The 25349-nt window shown below is 43.7% G+C and overlaps 1 long non-coding RNA gene across 1 annotated transcript; it reads left to right on the forward strand.

The window, feature by feature from the left end:
* Nucleotides 1-140: 140 nt before the first annotated feature.
* On the forward strand, nucleotides 141-21526 carry LOC133068954 (uncharacterized). The gene is made up of 3 exons (XR_009695728.1): nucleotides 141-1048; nucleotides 5935-6082; nucleotides 20363-21526. It is a non-coding gene; the product is annotated as an uncharacterized LOC133068954 (long non-coding RNA).
* The last annotated feature ends 3823 nt before the right edge of the window (nucleotides 21527-25349 follow it).

Below are 25349 nucleotides of genomic sequence, written 5' to 3' on the forward strand. Positions count from 1 at the left end.
CCAATCAGGGGCGGCGAGGGGGGCGGGCTCGGCCGCGGCCCGGCCCCGGGGGCGGGGCGCCGGGGAGGCGCAGTGCGCGGGGTGACGCGCGCCGGAGGCCGCTCGCGGGTCCTCGCGCTCCCCGCGTGGTGCCGCCTCCCGGGGCCGCCGCGCCGCGCCGGGACCGTCGCTCGCCCCTTTAAGGCGTGCGCGCCGGTCCGCGTCTGCCCCTGCGTACGGAATTGTTTCCTTGTGCCTCCGGCCTTCAGGAAGACCGAGAAACCTCCCAGCGGAGCCGCCAGCTCTGACCGCCGGGGCTCAACCACCATGCCGCTGCTCTGCGCCCCGGGCTCGGTTCCCGGAGAGAACCGTCCCTACCTTGTTTGGGGACACAGCTCCTTGCCTGCTGGGGAGAAGTCACCTCTGCTCTTTCCACAAGATGCCGCGTTCCTGCAAGCGCGTGGCTTAGCCTGAAGGAACCGGCCTTAATAAAGTCCCAGCCTTGGAAGGGCTGGGAATGGGCGGGCGAGAGGGAGGGAGGAAAAAGAGGTCAAAACCACCGCTGTGGTCCTACACTCACCGCCCGAGGCGGGGCGGAGGGGATCGGCAGCACGGAAGGATGTATCCATCCCGGGCTAAACAAAATCCAACTTTCCCTGACGCACCTTCTGGGATCAAAGAGGGCTGTTCCCATTTCGCCTTTTGCCACTTCCTCCCTGGGGTATCTCCACCTCTCCAACGCGAACGGAGAACCAGTTCTTTGGGGGATGTTTTGGTGTCCGGGGTGTGATCTCCCCCGTAAAGGAACCACCACCCTTGGGTTTTCCCCTCCTGTCAGTGGAACCTGTGACCAGTGGTTCCTTCCTGTCATTTTCCTTCCGGAAGGTGTCTCAGGGGTGCATTCGAGCGTGACTCCAGACCCCCGGATGAGTTTTGGAGGAGAGATGTGCCTGCGGAGAAAACACAGCGCTGGATAGGTGCTTCTGGCTGCCTCTTCCTCTTTCTGAGATACCGCACCCCCTCCTCCCAACTCGCACGCACCCCAGCACATACAGAGCAACAGGAGCAGGTAATTAATTCCCTTGCAAACCCGCACTGTCTAGTCCCTCTTCTCCCACTCTCGTCCTCAGGATTATTCCAGTTTAGCTGCTGGGACATTTGGCATCAGGGCCTGCAGTTTCTCATAGCACCTAGTAGAGGACATGGCTGTGTCAAAATTGGGGTTCTAATTTGACTGGGAACACTACGTCTTTCTGCCTGGATACAAAAGTAACCGCTAGACTCGGAAACATTGGGTTGCACCCAGAAGGATCCAATTTTGAGTAGGTGGTATAGGAGTGGGTAGGGAATTAAGGCGAAGGTGTCTAGAGACTTTTCACTTGGGGGCTGGAAATAATTCCTGCCCCTGCTCCATTCAACAGTCCTCTCTTTCCCCTTTTCATCTTGCCACAGCTGAGCCACCTGAATGGAAAATCTTGATCCACCTCCTATTCCCTTTCTACCCTCCTTTAAAAAAATAAAATTCTCCTGAAGCGGTTCCCTTCCCCTGTAAGTTTTTTTAACTAGAATTTCCCACCAGATCTGTGGGAAAGTGCACAAATCCCAAATATGCAGGTCAACAAATTACGACACAGTGAGCATACCTGTATGACAGCCTCCCAGATCAAGAATTCAACCATAACCAGCACCCCAAAAGCCCTCTTCATGTCTCCCCCCAGTCACTACCCCGCCCTCCTTCCTAAATTAACCTCTGTCTAATCCCGTGCCTTAGTTTCACCTGCTTTGGAACTTTGTATAAATGAAACCATTCAGTTGGTAGTATTGTGTGTCTAGCTCCTCTCACTCAGTATTGTGTTTGTGAAATTTAAGCCCAAGGTAGCAGTAGCTCATTCATTTTCATTGCTGTATGGTACACCATTGCAGCTGTTGATGAAAAAAAAATAAAAATCAATAGATGTTCTGAGAAAGAAATGGAAAACTTTATTCAAGCCAGCCTGAGGATTATAACTTGAGAGACAGTTTTTCAGAAAGCTCTGAGGACTGTTCTGCCTGCTGGAGGTCAAAACATAGTTATATGTGTTTTTGAGATGAAGGTTTATACACTGAATGATGTATTGACAGTTTATGCTATCCAGATGTGCATAACAAAGCAAGTAGTGGGGCATCGTGAGCCCTTACAAGATTGATAAGGAATGTTATCTGCTAAGGAGTTCTGGTTAACGCGTATGCACGATACATACTAAAGGGGAAGGAGGAGGCCCAAGTGGGCAGACAAAACTTTTATGTTTCAATTTTTCTTGTCTTGTAATAAAATATGAGTTTTATTTCATCACCATTAAATGCATATACCACAGTTTAATTTTCTATTATTCTGTTGGTGGACATCTAGGTCATTCCTAGTTTGGCATTATTATGAATAAAGTTGCTGTAACAATTTTGTTTCTGTCCATTGGCACACTTATGTTTCTATTTCTGTTGGATATATACTTACAAACAGACTTACTGGGTCATCAGTTCAGTTCAGTTGCTCAGTGGTGTCCAACTCTTGGCGACCCCATGGATTGCAGCACGCCAGCCCTCCCTGTCCATCACCAGCTCCCGGAGTTTACTCAAACTCATGTCCATTGAGTCAGTGATGCCATCCAACCATGTCATCCTCTGGTATCCCTTCTCCTCCTGCCTTCAATCTTTTCCAACATCAGGGTCTTTTCAAATGAGTCCCCTCTTTGCATCAGGTGGCCAGAGTATTGGAGTTTCAGCTTCAACATCAGTCCTTCCAATGAACACTCAGGACTGATCTACTTTAGGATGGACTGGTAGGATCTCCTTGCAATCCAAGGGACTCTCAAGAGTCTTCTCCAATGCCACAGTTTAAAAGCATCAATTCTACTGGGTCATTGAATATGTTTATATGTTTAGCATCAGTACGTGTGTGCAGGCGAAGAAGTGTGTGCGTGCGTGCAGAGTTGCTTCAGTCATGTCTGACTCTTTGTGACTCTATGGACTGTAGCCCACCAGGCTCCTCTGTCCCTGGAATCCTCAAGGCAAGAATACTGGAGAGGGCTGCCATGCCCTCCTCCAGGAGAGCTTCCCGATCCAGGGATTGAGCCCATGTCTCTTTTTGTCTCCTGCATTGACAGGTGGCTTCTTTACCATCAATGCCACGTGGGAAGCCCTTTAGGGTCAGTAAACGTTACTAAATAATTTTCCAAAGTGCTCATGTTAGTTGACACTCCTGCAGGCAGTGTCTTAGCATTCCAATCTCTCCACATCCCCATCAACACTGTGTCATCACTCTAAAATGATTTAAAAATGTTAGCCATTCTGCTGGGTGTGCACTGGTATCTCATAGTGGTTCAGTTTTGCATTTCCTTAGTACTGATTGAGGTTAAGCACCTTTCCATATGTTTATTTGCTATTTGGATATCTGTTCAAGTACTTTATTTCTTTTGTCCATTTTCTTTTTAAAAAAAGTTATTTATTTTAATTGGAGGTTAATTACTTTACAGTATTGTAGTGGCTTTTGCCATACACTGACATGAATCTGCCATGGGTATACATGTGTTCTCCACCATCTTCTGTTAGGCTTTCTGTGCTACTGTTTTATAGGAGTTCTTTATACATTTTAGATCTGAGTTCTTTGTTGGTTATGGGTATTGCAAATATTTCTATGAGTATATAAATACCGAAGGCCTCAGTTTTGCAGGTCTTCTGAAGCCTCAGGGCCACTGGATCACTAATCAGCTCCTAACACTTAGGTGGTGCTAGTGGTAAAGAAACTGCCTGCCAATGCAGGAGATGTAACAGACATGGGTTCTTCTTCTGGATGGGGAAAATCCTCTGGAGGAGGGCATGGAAACCCACTCCAGTATTCTTGCCTGGAGAATCCCATGGACAGAGGAGACTGGCAGGCTACCGTCCATAAGGTTGCAAAGAATCAAACACTACTGAAATGCCTTAGCACACAGCACTTAGTAGGTACTAAAGAAGTGTGTTGAATGAATGATGGATAAAATGGATGAGACTCATCCAGGTAGTCTGTTCTGTGCTGTGTTGATTCCCAGGACCTCACACTGAGAGGGGCTGGAGGGGACAGATTTTCTTCCAACCCAGCCAGATGTGACCTTGGGAAGGGGAAGATGCCCAGCCCTTCCCTGCTGAAAAAGCAGAAATAGAGTCTGTGAAGAGAGAAGCACAGATACAGGGAACAGAGGTCACAAGTGAGAAGACAGGAACTAGCAGCAGGTAGCAAGCCCGCCAGATGCTCCAGAAGCAGAGCCTGAGAAGTGGAGGAGGTGCTGGTGTCAAGGAGACGGTGAGGGTCTCTGAACATCACAGTGGGTCTCTGTATGACGAGAACTTCCAAGCTTATGTAGGCACTGCTGCTACTTACTCTCTCTCCCTCTTTCTTTTTTTTTTTTTTGGTGGATCTGCTTGGCTTCCGGGTTTTTAGTTCCCTGACCAGGATTGAACCCAGGCATTCCCCCAGCAGTGAGAACGCCGAGTCCTAACCCCTGGACTGCCAGGGAATTCCCTCCTGGTCACTCTTAAAGTGTGTTAGTTGAGGCAGTTCTTCTATGCTTTTCCTTTCCAAAGGAGAGAACTTAAAGGGTTCTCATTGCTATCTCCCCATTAAGGAACTCTTTTTTTTTTTTTTTTTGGTCAGATCTGAAACTTCCTCATGGCCTGTAATGTCCATCATGAAGATGGAAGACAATTAAGTCACTGCTGGCCCCCTCATCTCCAGGACGTCTTTCCCTAGGCCTGTTCATTCTCTCGCGTTCTTATGTCACTTTCTCTGCCCTGTCCTCTCTTTCTCCTCCTTCAGCTACAGCTGATACCAGGTCAGGTCAGAAGTCTGACCAAGTTCCATGAGTTCAGAAGAGAAGTTGCCCCCCTTGCAACACCACAATAAACTCACAGCATCCCCTTCCCAGGTTTCCCCTCTGGGAGACAACGAGGCTGGCAGCTGCTCCAGAATTTTCTATATGGTATAAACTTGGGGGCTTAACACTTTAGTTGAAAAGGGGTCCTTGGAGTGTCATGGAATGGCACTCACATAGCAAGCACAGTGTTTCACTTAGACTCTGAGACTGTTGACGGCTGGAGGATTTAGAGGAGGGAGGAGGTGTGGATAACTGTTGGGGCCTGTGGAGTAGCCTGTGAGGGACGTATCTCCAGCACTTTGCTAATACACGGTTCTTTTAGCTTCTATCCTGGGGTCCCCCCGGTTGTGTGGCCTTTCTTTCAGGAACAGCTGCTGTCTACCAGTGGCTTCTCCATAGACTACCTGGATGCTCATTCTGAAACATCGTAAAATTCCAGAGCCCTGTAAACCCTGAATCCCGTAAGCAGCATGGTATGGTCACAAGACTTGCCTGACATGGCTGGAAAGTTTTCCGTCTTTCGTTTCTGCTGGGGAAGGGATGACGCGTCCCATTTTTCCCCTTCCTATAACCCCTCCCCAGCTATGTCCCTCCCAGAGGTCAACATCTTTCCTGCTGACCCGAACTAAGGTGATATCCTCTTCCGGCTTCCTTCGGTTCTAGGAGGATGTGTGATGGGGGTGGATGGGGAAGAGTGACCATCTGTGCTCCAAGCTGGGTGCTCTCATCACCCCGTTTTCTTCTCTCTGAACTCGATTCCCAAAGCTCCCTGGATACTCTCCTGGATTCCTTCAGGCTGGATGGTTCCAGGGATTTTGGAGCTGCAGGTCTGAAATTCCCGTGTATAACTGAGAAAACTTAGCAGCAAGCCAAATAGTCTGGTGAGCTAAAACTGGGGAGATGAAGTCATCTTTGAGAGACAAGAGTTGCAGAGTGGAATGTGTCACAGCTTTGTAATCACATGGTTTGAATCCATGCTTAGTCACGCGTTAGGTATGTGACCTTGAGCAAACTCCTTTATGTCTCTGAGCCATATCTAAAAAAATGGTGACAATGTTCTCTTCCTTAGAGATGCTGTGGAGATTAGAGATACCATCACGTTTGGAGCATTTCTTGCACACGGTAGGAACAGGATGATTTCACCAAAGAGGAAGAGCCGCAAAGAAGGAGTAAGGCGTCTGTCTGGGCAGCTCCGGCTCTCCGGGACTCACACTGAGGTCTGTGCTTCGCAGAGTGAGGGCTCTCCTAACTGCAGAGGGTTTAAGGTGGATGGTCTGTCACATGGGTGTGGGTGGGGACACAGTCTTGGGGGGCAGCACCCCTACAGTAAGTTTTCACCAAAGGTTAGCAAGTTTCGCTTTTCCAGAGCCAGAATGTGAGATGATCATATTCTGAAAACCAGATTATCTAGTTTCAAAATGCCCCCTGTGTTTACTGCCCTTTGATTATCCACTAGCTCAGTTCGGTTCAGTTCAGTTGCTCAGTCACGTCCGACTCTTTGTGACCCCATGAACCGCAGCACGCCAGGCCTCCCTGTCCATCACCAACTGCCGGAGTCTACCCAAATCCACATCCGTTGAGTCAGTGATGCCCTCCAACCATCTCGTCCTCTGTCGTCCCCTTCTCCTCCTGCCCTCAATCTTTCCCAGCATCAGGGTCTTTTCAAATGAGTCAGTTCTTAGCAAGAGGTGGCCAAAGTATTGGAGTTTCAGCTTCAGCGTCAGTCCTTCCAATGAACACCCAGGACTGATCTCCTTTAGGATGGACTTGGTTGGATCTCCTTGCAGTCCAAGGGACTCTCAAGAGTCTTCTCCAATACCACAGTTCAAAAGCATCAATTCTTCAGTGCTCAGCTTTCTTTATAGTCCAACTCTCACATCCAAACAAGACTACTGGAAAAACCATAGCCTTGACTAGACGGACCTTTGTTGGCAAAGTAATGTCTCTGCTTTTTAATATGCTGTCTAGGCTGGTCATAACTTTCCTTCCAAGGAGTAAGCGTCTTAATTTCATGGCTGCAATCACCGTCTGCAGTGATTTTGGAGCCCCCAAAAATAAAGTCAGCCACTGTTTCCGCTGTCTCCCTATCTATTTGCCATGAAGTGATGGGACCAGATGCCATGATCTTAGTTTTCTGAATGTTGAGCCTTAAGCCAACTTTTTCACTCTCCTCTTTCACTTTCATCAAGAGGCTCTTTAGTTCCTCTTCACTTTCTGCCATCAGGGTGGTGTCATCTGCATATCTGAGGTTATTGATATTTCTCCTGGCAATCTTGATTCCAGCTTGTGCTTCCTCCAGCCCAGCGTGTCTCATAATGTACTCTGCGTATAAGTTAAATAAGCAGGGTGACAATATACAGCCTTGACGTACTCCTTTCCCGATTTGGAACCAGTCTGTTGTTCCACGTCCAGTTCTAACTGTTGCTTCCTGACCTGCATACAGGTTTCTCAAGAGGCAGGTCAGATGGTCTGGTATTCCCATCTCCTTCAGAATATTCCACAGTTCATTGTGATCCACACAGTCAAAGCTTTTGGCATTGTCAATCTAGCTCAGGGTTTCCTAAACAGGCCTGGTCATAGGAATCACCTGTGGGCACTTCTCTTAAAATATAGATTTCCAGGCCTCTCTCCTGGAAATTCTGTTTCCAAAGATCTGGTGCCAGGACAGGAAATCCACCCTTTTAATTAGTGTCCTAGGTGACTCCCATGATCTGACCAGTTTGGGGAAGAGTGTCCCAAACCAGTGGTTCTAAATCATGGCTGCTAATAAGAATCTCTTGGGGAGCTTTAACAACAATGTGGCTCCCAAGAGGAGGAGCCTCCCCATAGGAGGAAACACTGAATACTTGGAAGGCTCTGGGGGTGTTTAAAGACACAGAGATTCTTCAGTTGAATCTTCCTGTGTGGATTTATATATTGACTCATTTAATCCTCATAATTACTCAATGAAGTAGGCTGTTGCAATATGATAGCTCAAAACCAAGTCATTGGATTGGAGAAAAGTAGGTGCATTCTGGGGCTTCCTTGCTGGCTCAGGTGGTAAAGAATCTGCCCACAGTGCAGGAGACCTGCGTTCGATCCTGGGTCAGGAAGATCCCCTAGAGAAGGGAATGGCAACCCTCTCCAGGGTTCTTGGGCTTCTCTGGTGGCTCAGTGGTAAAGGATCCTCCTATGATGCAGGAGCCGCAGCAGATGCATTTTCGATCCCTGGGTTGGGAAGATCCCTTGAGATGGATTTGGCAACCCACTCCAGTATTCTGGCCTGGAAAATCCTATGGACAGAAGAGCCTGGTGAGCTACAGTCCATGGGGTCAGAAAAGAGTCGGACATGATTTAGCAACTAAACAAGAAGGTGCATTCAAAAGTTACTTAGGGGTTTCCCTGGTGGCTCAGTGGTAAAGAATCCATCTGCCGATGCAAGAGACATGGGTTCTATCCCTGATCAGAGAGGATCCCAATTATTGCAGGGAAACGAAGCCTGTGTGCCACAGTTGTGCTTGTGCTCTAGAACCCGGGAACTGGAGCTAGTGAGCCCACATGCTGCAATTACTGAAGCCTGAGTTCCACAACAAGAGAAGCCACTGGAATGAGAAGCCCCAACTAGAGAAAAGCCTGTGCAGCAATGAAGACCCAGCACAGCCCAAAATAAATAAATACCCAAGATTTTTTAAAAACAAGTTGCTCAAGATAGTCATGTATGCATACTAAGTCCCTTCAGTTGTGTCTGACTCATCCTGACCCTATGGACTGTAGCCTTCCAGGCTCCTCTGTCCTTGGGGATTCTCCAGGCAAGAATATGGAGTGGGTTGCTGTGCCCTCCCCCAGGGGATATTCCTGACCCAGGAATCTGAACCTGTGTCTCTTAGGTCTCCTGCATTGGCAGGCAGTTCTTTACCACTAGTGGCACCTGGTAAGCACAGAATAGTCATGTTGTTTAGTCGCTAAGTTGTGTCCGACTCTTTGCAACCCCATGAACTGCAGTACGCCAGGCTTCCCTGTCCTTCACTATCTCCCTGAGTTTGCGCAAACTTATATTGAGTGAGTCAGTGATGCCATCCAACCATCTCATGCTCTGTTGCCCCCTTCTCTTCTTGCCCTCAATCTTTCCAAACATCAGGGTCTTTTCAAATGAGTTGGCTCTTTGCATCAGGTGGCCAAAGTATTGGAGTTTCAGCTTCAGTCTCAGCCCTTCCAATAAATATTCAGGGTTGATTTCCTTTAGGATGGACTGGTCAGATCTCCTTGCTGTCCAAGGGACTCCCAAGAGTCTTCTCCAGCATCACAGTTCAAAAGCATCAATTCTTCAGCACTCAGATTTCCTTATAGTCCAACTCTCACATCTGTACTTGACTACTGGAAAAACCATAGCTTTGACTGTATGGACCTTTGTTGGCAAAGCAATGTCTCTGCTTTTTAATATGCTGTCTAAGTTGGTCATAGCTTTTCTTCCAAGGAGCAAGCATCTTTTAATTTCATGGCTGTGGTCACCATCTGCAATGATTTTGGAGCCCCCCAAAATAAAGTCTGTCACTATTTCCATTGTTTCCCCATCTATTTGCCATGAAGTGATGGGACTGGATGCCATGATCTCAGTTTTCTGAATGTTGAGTTTTAAGCCAGCTTGCATGTGTGCGTGCTCAGGCACTTCAGTCGCGTCCGACTCTTTGCTACTTTATGGACTGGCTGTTTATCCATGGAAGTCTCCAGGCAAGAATACTGGAGAGGGTTGCCATGCCCTCCTCCAGGGGAATCTTCCCAACCTGGGGATCGAACTTGTGTCTGCCTGTGTCTCCTGCATTGCAGGCAGATTTTTACCCACTGAGCCACCTGGGAAGCCCTTAAGCCAGCTTAAGGGAAATGCAAATCAAAACTACAATACAATACCACTGCACACTCACTAGACTGGTAATAAAGAAAATAATAAAAGCAAAACCCAGAAAATATAACAAGTGTTGGTGAGGATGTGAAGAAATTGGAACTATTGTACATTTGTTGGTGGAGTATAAAATGGGGCAGCTGCTGTGGAAATAGTTCAATGTTTTGTCATAAAGTTTAACACAAGGCTACCATATTATCCAGCAATTCTACTCCCAACTATATTCCTCTAAAGAATAGAAAACAGAGGAGAAAAGCATTCTAGTTAGAGGAAACAGAGTGAAATGACAGACAGGCAAGGGAGAATGTGTCATTTTCAGCAACAGGGAAAATGTGTGGCTATGTGGCTATCTTTGTGGCTGTGTGCATTTGGAGAAGTGGAGGGTAAAAAGATGAAATGTCTTTGATGATTGTTACACAACTTAAGACTTACTTTACATGGATATATTGTTTTACCTGTTGATTTCATTTTTCCATGTAGGTCCTTGAACATAGAGATTTTATGTTTTGAAATTGATATTAATTTTTAATGCCTTATATTTTAAAATTTCTGTAATGTTTTCTGACATAGTCTACCTTTATAATGACTATATATATATGGTTTTTGGGTTTTTTTTTTTGGTCACATGGTGTGGCTTGTGGGATCTGAGTTCCATGACCACGGATCCAGCTGTCACCCTGTGCATTGCAAGGCAGATTCTTAACCACTGGGCCACCAGGGAAGTCTCCCTAAAGATTATCCTTTAAGAGCAGTTTTCTTAAAGAGCAGTTTTAAAATTTACAGTAAAGTTGAGAGGACAGTACAGAGATTTTCCTTATGCCCCTTGTCCCCATATGTTCATCACCTGCCCCATTATCAACACTACTCAACAGAGTGGTACATTTTTAACCAGTGTGAACCAACGTGGACATCATAGTCACCCAAAGTTTACCTTAGGGTTCACTCTTGGTGTTGTACATCCTGTAGGTTTGGACAAATATATAATGATATATTTCTCTCATTATAATATCATATAGAGTATTTTCACTGCCCTAAGAATCCTCTGTGCTCTGCGTATTCATTTACTTTTCATATTAAATAATATTCCATTGGTTGGATGTACCATAGTTATTTATCCATTCACCTACTGAAATATATCTTGGCTACTTCCAAGTTTTTGGCAATTATAAATAAAGCTGTTATGAACATATGTATACAGGTTTTGGTGTGGATATGTTTCCAACTCCTTTGGGTAAATACCAAGGAACCCAATTGTTGGCTTATACGGTGAGTATGCTTAGTTTTGGAGAAGGGCATGGCAACCCAGTCCAGCAAGTACTTTTGCCTGGGGAATCCCATGGACAGAGGAGCCTGGCGGGCTGTAATACCTGGGGTCGTGGAGAGTCGGATGTGACTCAAGTGACTTAGCATGCACACACTTAGTTATGTGAGAAACTGCTGAACTGTCTTCCAGAGTGACTGTGCTGTTTTGTATTTCTACCAGCAGTGGAAGAGTTCCTGTTGTTCCACATCCCCAGCACCATCTGATGTTTCCAGGGTTCTGGATTTGGGCCTACAACTTTAACAGATGTGTGGCGGTGACTCATTGTTGCAGTGTGTATTTCCCTGATAACATGTGATGTGGCCCACCTTTTCACACGCTGATTTTCCCTCTGTGTATCTTTGGTGAAGTGTCTGTTAAGGTTTTTGGCCCATTGTTTAACTGGATTGTTTGTTTCCTTATTTTTCACTTTTAAGAGTTCTTGTACATTTTGGATAACAGTCCTTTATGAGACATGTCTTTTAACATGCTGATTTAAACTTACAAATTTGGTTCTTCTTTCTTTATTTATTTTTTTGATTAGACCCTTAGATATTGTCTCATTTTTTCTTTTTTTTTAAAATTTTTAAATTTTTTTAAATTATGAAAATATGATAACACAGCTACAGGGGACTTGGACAATACAGAACAAGGTTACATATGGTTCCACTGTATATTACAGTTACTTTTTTAAGGAAATAAATTAAGATTTTTAGTTGGAGTTTCAATATCAAACTCTCAAAAAATTAATGGAATAAATATACAGGGAAGTAGAAGGATATAGTAGACCTGAAAAGCTCTAGGAACAAATTCAAGTCTCATTTACTCTTAAAGAGTTAATTTATAGTGCTATGTTGATGACTCCCAAATGTCTTTGTCTTAGACTTCTTCTGAGCTCCTCACTTGTGTGTCTCAACCCTTCTTACTCGTCATATCCAAAGTGGAGCTCGTCATCTCCTAGAAATCTACTCCTTCTGTCTTCCCCTTCTCAGTAAATGTAGTCACTTTTCCCATTTGCTCAAGTCAGCTGGCTGGCAGTCCTTCTTGACTCCTTCCTTTACTTCTCCATCTCCCTTTGTTGTTGCTGTTTAGTTGCTAAGCCGTGTCCGAATCTTTTGCACCTCCTAGGACTATAGCCCGCCAGGCTCCTCTGTCCATGGGTTTTCCCAGGCAAGAGCACTGGAGTAGGTTGCATTTCCTTCTCCAGGGAATCTTCCTGACCCAGAGATCAAACCCACATCTCTCGCATTGTCAGGCAGATTCTTTACCACTGAACCACCAGGGAAGCCCTCTGCATCTCCCTACCCTCCATCAATCACCAACTGCCATCTCCTGACTCCACCTCCTACAGACTTTTTTTGAATTTTTAAAAATTAAGATAAAATTCACATAACATAAAATTAATTGTTTAAAAGCATACAGTTAAACTTGTTAATAGATAAACATCAAGGTCCTAGAGCATAGCACAGAGAACTATATTCAGTATCCTATGACTTAAAAAAAGATTACATAAAAATATGTGTGTGTATATATATGTATAGCTGAAACATTTTGCTTTATAACATAAATTAACACAACGTTGTAAATCAACTATACTTCAGTAAATAAAATCAAAGCATACAATTCACTGCCATAGAAAACAAACTTGCAGTTACCAAAGGGGAAGGTGGAGGGGGTAAATTAGGACTTTGGGTTTAAAAGGTATACACTGTGTGCACGTGTGCATGTGAAGTCGCTTCAGTCACCTCTGAGTCTTTGCAACCCTAAGGACTGCAGCCTGCCAGGCTCCTCTGTCCATGGGACTCTCCAGCAAGAATACTGGAGTGGATTGCCATGCCCTCCTCCAGGGGATCTTCCAGAGCCAGGGATCAAACCTGCGTCTCTTGTCTCTTGCATCGGCACAAGGGTTCTTTACCACTAGCACCACCTGGAAAGCCCCAGAAGATAAACACTGCTATATATAAAATAGATAAATAAGGACTTACTTTATAGCACAGGGTACTATACTCAATATCTTGTAATAACATATAATGGAAAGGCATATGAAAAAGATTCAGTTGTGTGTGTGTATATATATATATATATATATATATATATATAATTGAGTCACTTTGTTGTATATGTGAAACATTGAAAATCAAATATACTTCAATTAAGAAAAAACATATAATCTGTTAGCTTTTAGTATATTTACAATGTTGTGCAACTATCACTTCTATTTATTTTTTATAAGACATCTTCATCACCCCAAAAGGAAACTTCTTAACCATTACTCCTCACTCTCTTCTTCCCCTAGCTCCTGGCAGTCACTAACCTACTTTCTGACTCTATGGATTTTCCTCTTCTAGACGTTTCATAAACATGGAGCCAGGTAACATGTGACCTTGTGTGTCTGGCTTCTTTCTCGCTCCACGTGACTAATTTGAGGCTCACCCTCATTGCAGCATGTGTCATTCCGTTTTATGGGTGACTAGTAGTCCATGGCCCAGACACGATGTATCTTGTTTATCCGTCCACCTATTGGTGTCCAGCTGGGTTCTTTCCATCTATTGGCTATTGTGAACAGTGCTGCCAGGAGTGCGAACTTTTGTTTGAATATGTGTTTTCAGTTCTTCTGAAAGAATGCTTCAGAGTGGAATTGCTGGGGGCTTCCCAGGTGGGGCTAGTGGTACAGAACCCGCAAAAAGTTGGACACAACTGAAACAGTTTAGCACAGCACGCACAGTGACTAACCTAAATATTTTTTGAACACACCTACCTTTCTCAGATCCACTGACTCGATCTTTCAACTGTAACACTGTAACAGCCTACTTCACCGGGTAGTTGTTAGTATTAAATGATTATAATTATATAACTGAATGATTATACACACATTAATCTATGTCTATATATATATTTCTACCTATCTATTGATGTTGTTTAGTCGCCCAGTCGTGTCCGACTCTGCGACACCGTGGACTGCAGTGAACCAGGCCTCCTGTCCCTTCCCATCTCTGGGAGTTTGCCCAAGTTCAGGTTCATAGTGATACTATCCAGCCATGTCATCCTTTGACACCCTCTTCTCCTCTGCCCTCCAGTCTTCCTAGTATCAGGGACTTTTAAAATGAGCTGTCTGTTCACCTCAGATGACCAAAATACTAGAGCTTCAGCTTGAGCATCAGTCCTTCCAGTGAATATTCAGGGTTGATCTCCCTCAAGATTGGTTTGATCTCCTTGCTGTCCAAGGGACTTTCAGGCGTCTTCTCCAGCACCACAGTTCAAAAGCATTAATTTTTTGACATTTTTCCTTCTTTACCATCCAGCTCTCACAATCCTACATGACCCTGGGAAGACCATAGCCTATATGGACTACGTGGACCTTTGTCAGCAGAGTAATGTCTCTGCTTTTCAACACACTGTCTAGGTTTGTCATTGCTTTCTGGCCAAGAAGCAATCATCTTCTGATTTCATGGCTGCAGTCACCATCCACAGTGAGTTTGGAGACCAGGAAGAGGAAATCTTCCATTTCCCCTTCTATTTGCTATGAAGGAATGGGGCCAGATGCCATGATCTTAAGTGAAAGTGAAAGTGAAGTCACTCAGTCGTGTCTGACTCTTGGTGACCCCATGGACTGCAGCCCACCAGGCTCCTCTGTCCATGGGATTCTCCAGGCAAGAACACTGGAGTGGGTTGCCATTTCCTTCTCCAGGGGATCTTCCCTACCCAGGGGTCAAACCTGGATCTCCCGCCTTAGAGGCAGGAACTTTAACCTCTGAGCCACCAGGGAAGCCATGATCTTAGTTTTACTTTAATATTTAGTCTTAAGCCGGCTCTTTCACTGTCCTTCCTCACTCTCATCAAGAGGCTCTTTAGTTGCTCTTCACTCTGCCATTAGAGTGGTATCATTCGCATATCTAAGGTTGTTGATGTTTCTCCCACCTATCTTGATCCCAGCTTGTAACTCTTCCAGCCCACTATTTCCCTTGATGTGCTCAGTGTGTAGGTTAAACAAACGGTGACAGCAGACAGCCCTCTCGTATCTGCTTCTCAATCTTGAACCAATCAGTTGTTCCATACAGGGTTCTCACTGTTGCTTCTTGACCCTCATACAGGTTTCTCAGGAGATAGGTAAGAAGTTCTGGTATTCCCATCTCTTTAAGAATTTTCCACAGTTTGTCATGATCCATACAGTCAAGGGCTTTAGCATAGTCAATGAAACAGAGATAGATGTTTTTCTGAAATTCCCTTGGTTTCTCTATAATCCAGTGAATGTTGGCAATTTGATCTCTGGTTCCTCTTCCTTTTCCAAACCCAGCTTGGACATCTGGAACTTCTTGGTTTGCATAATGCTGAGCCTAGCATGTAAGATTTTAAGCATGACCTTACTAGCATGGGAGATGAGTGCAATTGTCTGATGGTTAGCACATTGTTTGGTGCTATCTATCTATAGCTATTCCTATTTCTATACCTATGCCTTTACCTATATTTATATCTAGGTATAATTATTTAGTACAAGGCCTGGAATATCGTAATCACCGTATACATGTTAGAAAGAAGGAATAAAGTGAAGATGAGAAGAGTGGAAAGATGGAAGTGAGGAAAAGTATCCCCTCACCTGTTCTCCCCTCTCCCGCTCTCCTCATGTCAGGCTCCAGAGTTCCTGTCCTGACTCATGAGGCCCAAGCAAGCCTCCTTCCGGTTTCCTGAAGGCATCAGGCTCTCGTTTGCACACTCTATTCTGTTTGGCACATCCTTTACACCCCCTCCCCTGTTCTCCCCACTCCTTTGCCTTGTTAACTCTTATCTAATCTTGAAGTCTTAGCTTATTCATGACCTCCTCACCATGAGGGCTTCCTGATTGCCCTGACAGGCACCATAAAAGTGAAAGTGGAGTCTCTCAATCATGTCCAACTCTTTGTGACCCCATGGACTGTAGCCCTCCAGGCTCCTCCATCCATGGGATTTTCCAGGCAAAAATACTGGAGTGGGTTGCCATTTCTTTCTGCAGGGGATCTTCCCGACCCAGGTCGGGAACCTGGGTCTCCTGCATTGCAGGCAGACTCTTTACTGTCTGAGGCACCAGGGAATCCCGACCAGGAACCATGGGGAATATAAAATAAGGTTTTACCTCCTAGATCTGAGCAAGAGAGCTCCTTACCCCCAGCCTTATGCTTTAGAAGGTACCACGGATCACAGCCACGAAAGAACTAAGTCTACTAAAATCCTAGAGGCGCTTCTTTCCCTTGGGGTTCAGCTCTCAGTGCTGGTTCAGAGCACCTGGTCACCCCAAACATATGTTTCTGAGACTAAAACGGTTCAGGTCCCGTAGAAACACTTCTCTACATAAGTTGCTCTATATCTTCGGAAAAGAAAAGTTACATCTGAAATGCCCCAAAGATGTGGCATTGTGAGTTTCGTCACTGTGAACTTTGGAGACAGACATAGCTTTGGAGTGCAGGGAGGAATTGAGCTGTCAAAGTGTGCTCAGCTAAGGGAAAAGAAAATTGACTTGTCAAATCCTTCCTCTCAGATAGCATGACGGCAACAGATTCCTGCACGGTGTGTAATTTCCTGGGAGTGCTGAGTGACCACTTTCTTGCTTCTCTTTGAGTTCCAATTTCTGGTTTTGGAGGCACTCAAGAATCAGTGTAATATTTGCTGAAGACATTTTGTAGTATTAAATAATTTATAGCATTCTTAAATTTGTCATGTTGACTTAAAAAGTAATGCTCAGCATGAGAGTTACGTTTTATTTGGGGCAAAATAAGGACACTGAGGCCTGGAAGACAGCGTCTCAGCTAGGTCTGAGAAACTGTTCCAAAGAGGCAGTGGAAAGGTCAGTATATATGTGATTTTGGTCAAGGGGGAATACAAGCAATCAAGCACATATTTTCCCAGGTTTCTGCTAGTCTCATGAAGCTTTTGCTAGTCATGAGGACCAGTCATCACAATGAAGGATTTTCGTGCTTTTTTAGATTTGGGGAGATACAAGAATTGGGCTCATATTAGTAAAATTGGCTCCTGAAAATATCTATCTGAAGACCTGTCCTGCCAGTTGCCGATTCCTCCCTCATACTGGTGGGGGGTGGGGAGTTGAAAGATACTGGGACATACCCACCAGCATCTAGACACTGGCTGGGGTTTGGTTGGAAGAGATCAAGGAATACCTGCCCAGTTGAAAGATACTGGGGTGGGGGCTGGTTGAAAGATACCAGGGTTTGCTCACTTGTAGGAGAATGAGTGGTCTTGCCTGAGTGGTCAGGAAAGGCTGATCTGACATTTTTTCTCAATTCAGCTGTCTTAATAGTAATTTGTTAGGATAAAAGTGAAGATGTTACATGAGAGCTTGGCGCTGAAGAAAAAGGATGAGACTCCTCCTGACCAGTTACAGTTTTCTCAGGTGACTGAGAAATTGACGGGAGTGGTAGAGGCTGAGTCCTCACACCATGCAGTGGTCCCATGGGGAAACCCATCCATTAATTGAAGCACTTGCTCCCAGAGGGTGGAGACGAAGAACTGGCGATTCAGTGATCTGAGTATCCTTGGTGGTCTTAGACTGCTGGAGGGAGAAACTGAGATACGTAAGAACTGAAATGTCTGGGGTGACGGCTAGAGCTGATCTCACACCAGCACACGGACCCACCACACAGTTTCACTAGGGAATTTTACCTCTGACAAACTAGGAATAAGGAGCATCAGAGAGCCAGCCTTTAATTAACACCTCAGCCAGGGTTATGTACATACAAAACTTCAACTTGCATGTACCTACTTAATTTGGGGAAATTATACTAAAGGACCTCTCAACCTAAAATGACCAAATTGAGGTTCTTTTGATATTCCAAAATTGATAGTTTTGTGCATACAGTTAGAAAATGTTGGCCACAAGATCAAACAGACTGAATAGAATGCTTACTTTGATTGGTGTCTAGAAGCTTCTTTCAAAACTACATCAGGATGAAAAAAGGCTGCTGGCAGTCTGTCATTGACTTGTTCTTCCTCCAGCCCAGCGTTTCTCATGATGTGCTCTGCATACAAGTTAAATAAGCAGGGTGACAATATCCAGCCTTGACGTACTCCTTTCCCTATTTGGAATGAGTCTGTTGCTCCATGTCAGGTTCTAGCTGTTGCTTCTTGACCTGCATACAGATTCCTCAAGAGGCAGGTCATGGTCTGGTATTCCCATCTCTTGAAGAATTGTTTAAGAGAAAGTTAGCCTGAAGGAAAAAGAAAATGTCCTGAGGGAGGAAGTCTGACTTAGGAGAACCTGGTTTTCACTCTCTGTGCCTTGAGACCAGAGCTCTCAGGGTCACTTATCTATCAAGACCATCTCTAATTGCTGAAACTAAAAAACAAACACTGAAAACAGGGAATGAAGCTAGATCTCTCATTGTGTCTGTCTGAATATATCTATGTCTCAGCATGTATCTGTCTTTGGATAGAATTCTGAGGTTAATTTGCTAATGAGCTCTAATTTAATTTGCCTGAAGAAAAGTAGGTGCTTACAAATCAAACAATTCTAAATATAAGAAAAATGAAACTAAATGAATTTCAGATTCATGTGAACTGGGAAATACTCAGTATTAAATTAATACCTGTCATGGACATGAGTTTGAGCAGGCTCTGAGAGATGGTGAAAGGCAGGGAAGCCTGGCCTGCTGCAGTCCACGGGGACACAAACAGTCGGACATGACTGAGCGGCTGAACAGCAGCGTCCTGGCATTAATGTTCACGTTTGTTGATCTAATTAGTATAGACATGTCTTAGAGTCATCAGTATAGTACTTTCATTGTGCCTAGGTTTAATATAGACTAAATAAGATCTTATTATATCTGTTACAAATTTGCCAACAAGGAAAGGAACTCAGTGCGAAGAAACTTTTAAGGAAAGAAAATGTAAATGAGATAAGAGCTTTCAGATAAGCTCCATTAAGAGTAATTATATTTTAGTCTCTCTAGATTTTGAGAAACTGAATTACTAGGGTTCTGCTAAGTTAAGTGATGAAAGCTTATTGAATACCTAGGTCGCTCCCAAATAAAAGGAGATACTGAAACAGTAATTAATAATCACTGGCTTCCTCTTACAGAGAGACTAAGGATATTTTAGACTATTAATGAATATGTTTGCTGCCATCTTGAGATGTTCTCTATAAGAAAGGAAGTGTTTTTAGAAATTATCATTAGTATTTATGCTCACCAATCTATAGAATGCTAATATAAAGGTCAGCTCATGGTTGCTTAAGGAAAATAGGATGTGTTTTCAGTAAAAAAGGCATGAAGAATAGAATTGCATTTTATTAAGGGAAAAAGAAGTAGGTCTGACTTACAGATGTCTGTTTCTGAGTGGGAAAATAGTGATGGTATAGAAAGTGATGGCTACAAAGAGGTCTGTGAAAAGTGGACCCTGAGAAAAGATTTTGTGCATCACCAGTTTTCTTAAGATGCTGAACTGCCTTTGATAACAGATTTTAAGCCCTAAGATCTGCTCTGTATTTGCCTTTGAAATTTGTTACTTTGGCTAAGTGAATAACTATTGCTTCACAGGGACCTATGATCCTATCTGATTGAGTGTTCTAAATTCTTTTTGATATTTTTTAACAAAACTTCCTATATCAAAATTTAATGAAGTAAGTCCTTTGACCTCTAGCTAACTTTGGGATGCTTCAAAGGGCCCCTGAAACATCCCAAAGAGAGATGTAAACTAGGTTCATTTGATACATTAAATTACCTTGGAAGTATTGTCAAATGAGTAATAGATCTTCTGAGGTTATATTGTATGGTAAATGTTACTTATATAGATATTCTAAAATTTATTGGAGTTCCTAAAATGCTGAAATGTCCTGGTAAGATGTTATCAGTCATAATTCTAATTATCATCTGCAAGTGTTGTATGTCACAGCAGTAACCATGTTACTTTGTCAATTGCATTGTAATCAGATTTTAAATGAGCCTTAAGTTGTCATTATAGACAGTTAAGGTTTTATGCTGATGCCTTTGCAAAAAAGCTTCCTCTTCAAGAAGATTAACAGAATTGGATAAATGTAAGTTTCTGACTTTTAGACCATAATGCTGAACTGGGTAAGAAATTAAAGAATCCTAAGGAGAAACCGGATGGCTTCATAAACTGTTAACAAAAAGAGTTAGTTAACAAAAGGACTGAGTAAACTGGTGAAAATGGCTATAATTTTTATGGCTTCTGTCTGAAAAATTACTGGGTTGAATCCGTGTTTTACAGTGAAAGGAAAACCTTCCCATCAGCTAATTATGACCTACAGTAATTTGGTAAATCATACTTTTGTAGGCAGAACTGAAACACTTACCTTTTTTTTCTATTTGCACCTTCCAGATGTTGTAATCTATTAGGTTTCCAGCAGCTTCATCAGATAAATTAGGAAAGATAAATTGGAGAAGGGGACGACAGAGGATGAGATGGTTGGATGGCATCACTGACTCAATGGACATGAGTTTCAGCAAGCTCCGAGAGATGGTGAAGGACGGGGAAGCCTGACGTGCTGTAGTCCACGGGGTCACAGAGCCAGGCACGACTGAGCGACTGAGCAACAAAAGGAAAGCTACCTCACCAACAGGTACTGAAATCTTAAGTTATTTGGGGACCTTGTGAAGGGAGAAGTTCATCTAGATCTGTAGGGTGAAACATGTAATAAGTCCTTGGCATGATTTTCCTAACCCTGAGAGGTTTTTTTTAAAAAGTTCAGTTTGAAGTTTAAAGTTTGGGGAAAAAAAGTTGTTTGAGACTCCTTATAACAATTTCAGTAAAGCAAAAAGCCTATATGATCAATTATAGTTATATAAATTATCAGGCCAAGATACATTTTTTGAGACCTGATTTATTTTGCAAACAAATTAATCTTAATTTGGATATGTCTGGTAGAAATGAGAGTAATTTTAGAGATTAAAAAGATTATGTTTCAATGAATGTTAAATCCCAATTATGTAAATGAGGGTCTGTATTTACTCACTCACTTCCCAGATAGTTCCTTCTTGTTATGTTATATTAATATGAAGTTAATCAAATTATTAAAAGGACACTCTAAGTTTTGTTTCTGAAGCTTATCTCAGTAATCTCTGGATGAAGATCAGATGCTCCATGACCTGCAAACAGGGGATTACATATACTGGAAAAGACATAATTTAAAGGGCTGTCTCCAACCTAGATGGAAGGACTTTTAAATCAAGTATTCTTAACTAGTTCATGTACAGTGAAACTGAAGGGAAATTGACTCTTGGATTAATTCCCACTTCTAAAGGCCCCTATAACTGACTGACCTAGAGAGAGGACTGCTGACCTCAAACTCACCTCAAAACAATGCTCAAATAGAGGAAACTACACGTACACCAGGAAGAGAAGAAAATGACATGAGAAGTAGGCAGCTTACCAAGATCCTGGACCTGATTTGTGTGATCTTGACTTCTTAGACTTTTACATATAAATAAAAAATTTTCTATCATGGATATGATATGCTAGTTTTAAAGATCAACCCCAATTGTTGAGTTGTGGTCAATTATGTGCATCTATTACTTCTAGATTACCTTGGTGGATTTCTCCACTCCAAGAGTCTAATTGGAAGAAAGTTCAGTCCTATTTAGGCTACTCTTGATATTACTAGGTGGAATTCTTTCATCTGGTGGATTAATAATACGTTCTCTGACCCTGGCCATAATATGAATTTTCCTCTAAGCTATTCAAGCTCAATCAGAGCAACAGCAAAAATTCAAGGAATAAAACCTCCCACAATTATGGGGTGGATTTATGACATTAACACTAGGTTGTGGTCATTTCAGATTTAAGCCCCCCTTCTTTATCTTGGGAACAGTTAAATTATACTAAGCATAACCAACCTTAGTAACACTAGGAAACTGGGCTAGGAGCCTTATGGACAGTGCATAAAATTTCCCTGAAAGATAAAAATTGGTACAGAATAGTCTAAGTCAGATGACCTGAGAATATACTGGGATGCACTTAGTGTAAGTTCTGGCTTCATTCTTACTTAAGACTTTAATAATATGGCTAGCTATGTTATTTGTACTTTGTTTGTTTTACAAGATAGTCGTTTCTTGCATTACCATTTGGTAATGTGTGTGACTGAACCTCCAATGAAAATAATAATGACTAAGCAATTTGAAGCAGTTGATGAAATATATAGTTCTGTATGTGATCAGTGACTGTAATAGTGTAACTCTAGATATGGGAAGGTACCATAAGAGGGAGTTTTTCCTGGACCATAACAGATTAAGACAAGTTGGTCCAGAGTCCTTTGATTACTACTGATAAGACCTAGTCCAGTAATAGCACACTGAGTGAGTAGCCTATCTTTGAAATCGCCAGCAGACCTAGGAATGAGAGCCTTCCTTGCACTGCAAAATAGTGATATAGTCATGAAATGCCTCCCAAAGTCTGGTCGAATTTATGACCATGATGGCACCCTGTCAGCTACAAGTTGGTACTTACCAACTGCCTCTACAATGATAAAATCATGCTGCTGCTATTGCTGACCTTCAGTACCCACTGAAAGGAGTTCAGGGTGGATAGCAGAAATGAGGCACTCTGTGCTTGGGGGAAAAACTGATAGGATAGGTCTTCTATTTCCAGGAGCTGATCTTATGAGTCCAATTCTTGTATCCCCCCATATCTAGAAAAACACTAAAATCCTTCATGGTGACAACTATTCCTTGTGACTAGCAAAAGTTTTATGAGACTAGTAGGAACCTTCTGGGAAAATATGTGCTTGACTGCATGTATTCCCCCTTCACCAAAATCACATATGTACTGATCTTTCCCCCTGCCTCTTTGGAGAAATTTCTCTTTTTAAAAGTCAACAGTAGGTCTAGATGTCACATATGAAACATGATACTTATGCTTTTTATTAACAGCCACATGGACACTGAACACAGAAATTGCAAATAGCTTCACTTTTATTAAAATATTTAATTAGGTTTAAATATTTTAAAAACTAAAGAAGTGTCCAGCTCTTCAGAAGGAACTTTGTCTCCATTATTTCCTCTGGAAGAAAAGAATACTGGATTGAGAATGGCCAAGTTTACAGAAACCTATGATCAAAATCAAGGGACTTCAGGAGAGAACAAGAGGGAGGAGGAGTAGGTGGACGTGGAGTATATCTCTCCCCACGGATACATCAGTACTGCACCTTCAGACACAGAAGTGCATGCACAACGCCAGCTGAGAGGGGACAGGAGTACATGACCAGAGGAAAAGAATCTATAGAACCACACAAAACTCGGTAGGATGAAGGAACTAGGGGGAAAAACGGGAGTGTTAGAAGGATTGGACCTGCCCTTGGTGGGTGGGGGAACTGAAGCACGGGTCTGATCCCCACATTGGGGCAACTGTCTGAGTCACAGGAGAAACATTTAAGGCTTGAGAGTGAAACAGCTGATCTGCAATGGAATGAGAATGGAATGGAATAGAGAATGGAATGAGAATAAATGGAATGAGAATCAGATAGTCATTGTCGCAGCCATACATATGCCAGGCAGGAACGCAGGTCTCCTGGAAGGGGCAGTGGTTGGGAGCTGGAGTTTAGGGATTGAGGAGCAATCCTAGTGTGAGGGCTCCTGTTGACTGCAGAGAGACAGATGGAGGGGAGGTGAGGGAGGAGATTGTGGTGGGAAATGCCTTTGGAGGAAAGCCAGGCAGCCTTGGAAGCAGGGCAATACTGCTGAGTCACACGTAGGGGGTGGAGCCATCACCATAGCCTCTCTCTCCACATGCCAGCATCCACAGCTGAGCAATAGAGAGGCTGGCCCATCAAACGCCTGACTCACTGAACTCAGAGTAGGACCCCAGCCAGGGGCCCCCTCTGTGTGCCTGACATGCTGAGCAACAGAGATGAACCCCAGGCAAGGGAGCCCTCTAAGGGCCTGAATGGGCGGAGCTACGGAGAAAGACTGGCCAAGGGGGCCTTCTGATCTCCAGCTATTAGAGGCTCGAAAAAAGACTCTGATAGGGCCCTGACTCCTGCGGCGGAGGCAGTCTGGTCCCCGCACACTTGGCGCTGCCAGGGTCATCACAAGCCAAGCAGTTGTGCCACCTTCACGCTCAACCCTCACTGGGGCAGAGCTGCACAGGCAAAAAAAGTCTTGTGTCCATGCACACAGGGTCACTTTGGTCTTGTCCGACCCTTTGCAACCCAGTGGACTGTGGCCTGCCAGGCATCTCTGTCAGGGAAGGGGGTTCTCTAGGCAAGAATACTGCAGCGTATTGGCTGCTACTGGTTGCCATGTGCTCCTAGAGCACTATATTTCCTGCTGCCCTAGCTGCCAACTCCCCTGAGTACCTGGTGCTGCCAGAACCTCTGCGACCCAAGCAGCTGCACCACCTCCACACCTGGCCCTCACAGGGGAAAACCCAAGTCCTCCAGGGCAGCCTCAGGAGCAAACCCCAGTGGACGACCCACATGCAGAGGTGAAAATAAAACCACAATTGAAAGCCAGGGGCAGTGTGACTAAGGAAGAAGACCCAAAACCTTCTCACCAGCTGTACAAGCTGCAGATTAAATCCACAGGATCAACCAGGCAGACTGTGTCTATGGAATATATAAAAGGACATTGAGAGCGCCCACAAAAGAAAACGCACTAGTTCTGATAGCTCTGGACATTGGAGGAAAGAACACACAGGAGTACACATTAGAATCTTCGCTGCCCCCTCAGCAGGTCCAGAGACCAGCAGTGTACGAGGGCATCCTAGGGAGGTGAGGTGGACTGTGAATCCCAGTGAGGGAAAGGACCCTGACGGCAGTGACTCAAGAAAGACATTTATTATTCTTATGTTTTGACTCGTTCTGTGGATTCTTCTGTATTTTTTCTTCTCCCCCACCCCACAGTAGTTGCTGATTTTATTGGCACTATGAAATCTAATTAAGCATCTGAGCTTTTAAAATTTTTTCTCAGTCACAACTTTTATTGTTGTTATAAACCTCTGCCTCTGCCTCTATATTGGGCTTTTGTAGTTCTGTGGAGTTTTCCTCCCCCCATCCCCTTTTCTTTCTTCTTCCTTTTTTTTTTTTTTCTTTTCTCTCTTTTATAATTTTAATTTTTAATCCTATATTTTCTACATTTATTCCTTTGTTTGCCTTCCCACTGTTCTTTTCCCTTGCAGTTCATCTTCAATGTGTATAAATCTTCATCTACCTCTATTTAACTTTGCATATCTATTCTTTCTTTCTTTTCTTTCTTTCCTGTCCTCTCAATATATTTGTTAGTTTTGTTTTCATTGCTCTATTCTCCACTTGGCACCTTGCTTTAGTTTTGTTTTCCAGTTTGTGCTTTAGTTAGTTTTGTTCTTGACTGGTAAA

This window comes from Dama dama, chromosome 14 (genome assembly GCF_033118175.1).
Source record: "Dama dama isolate Ldn47 chromosome 14, ASM3311817v1, whole genome shotgun sequence".
In the NCBI taxonomy this organism is placed as follows: Eukaryota; Metazoa; Chordata; class Mammalia; order Artiodactyla; family Cervidae; genus Dama; species Dama dama.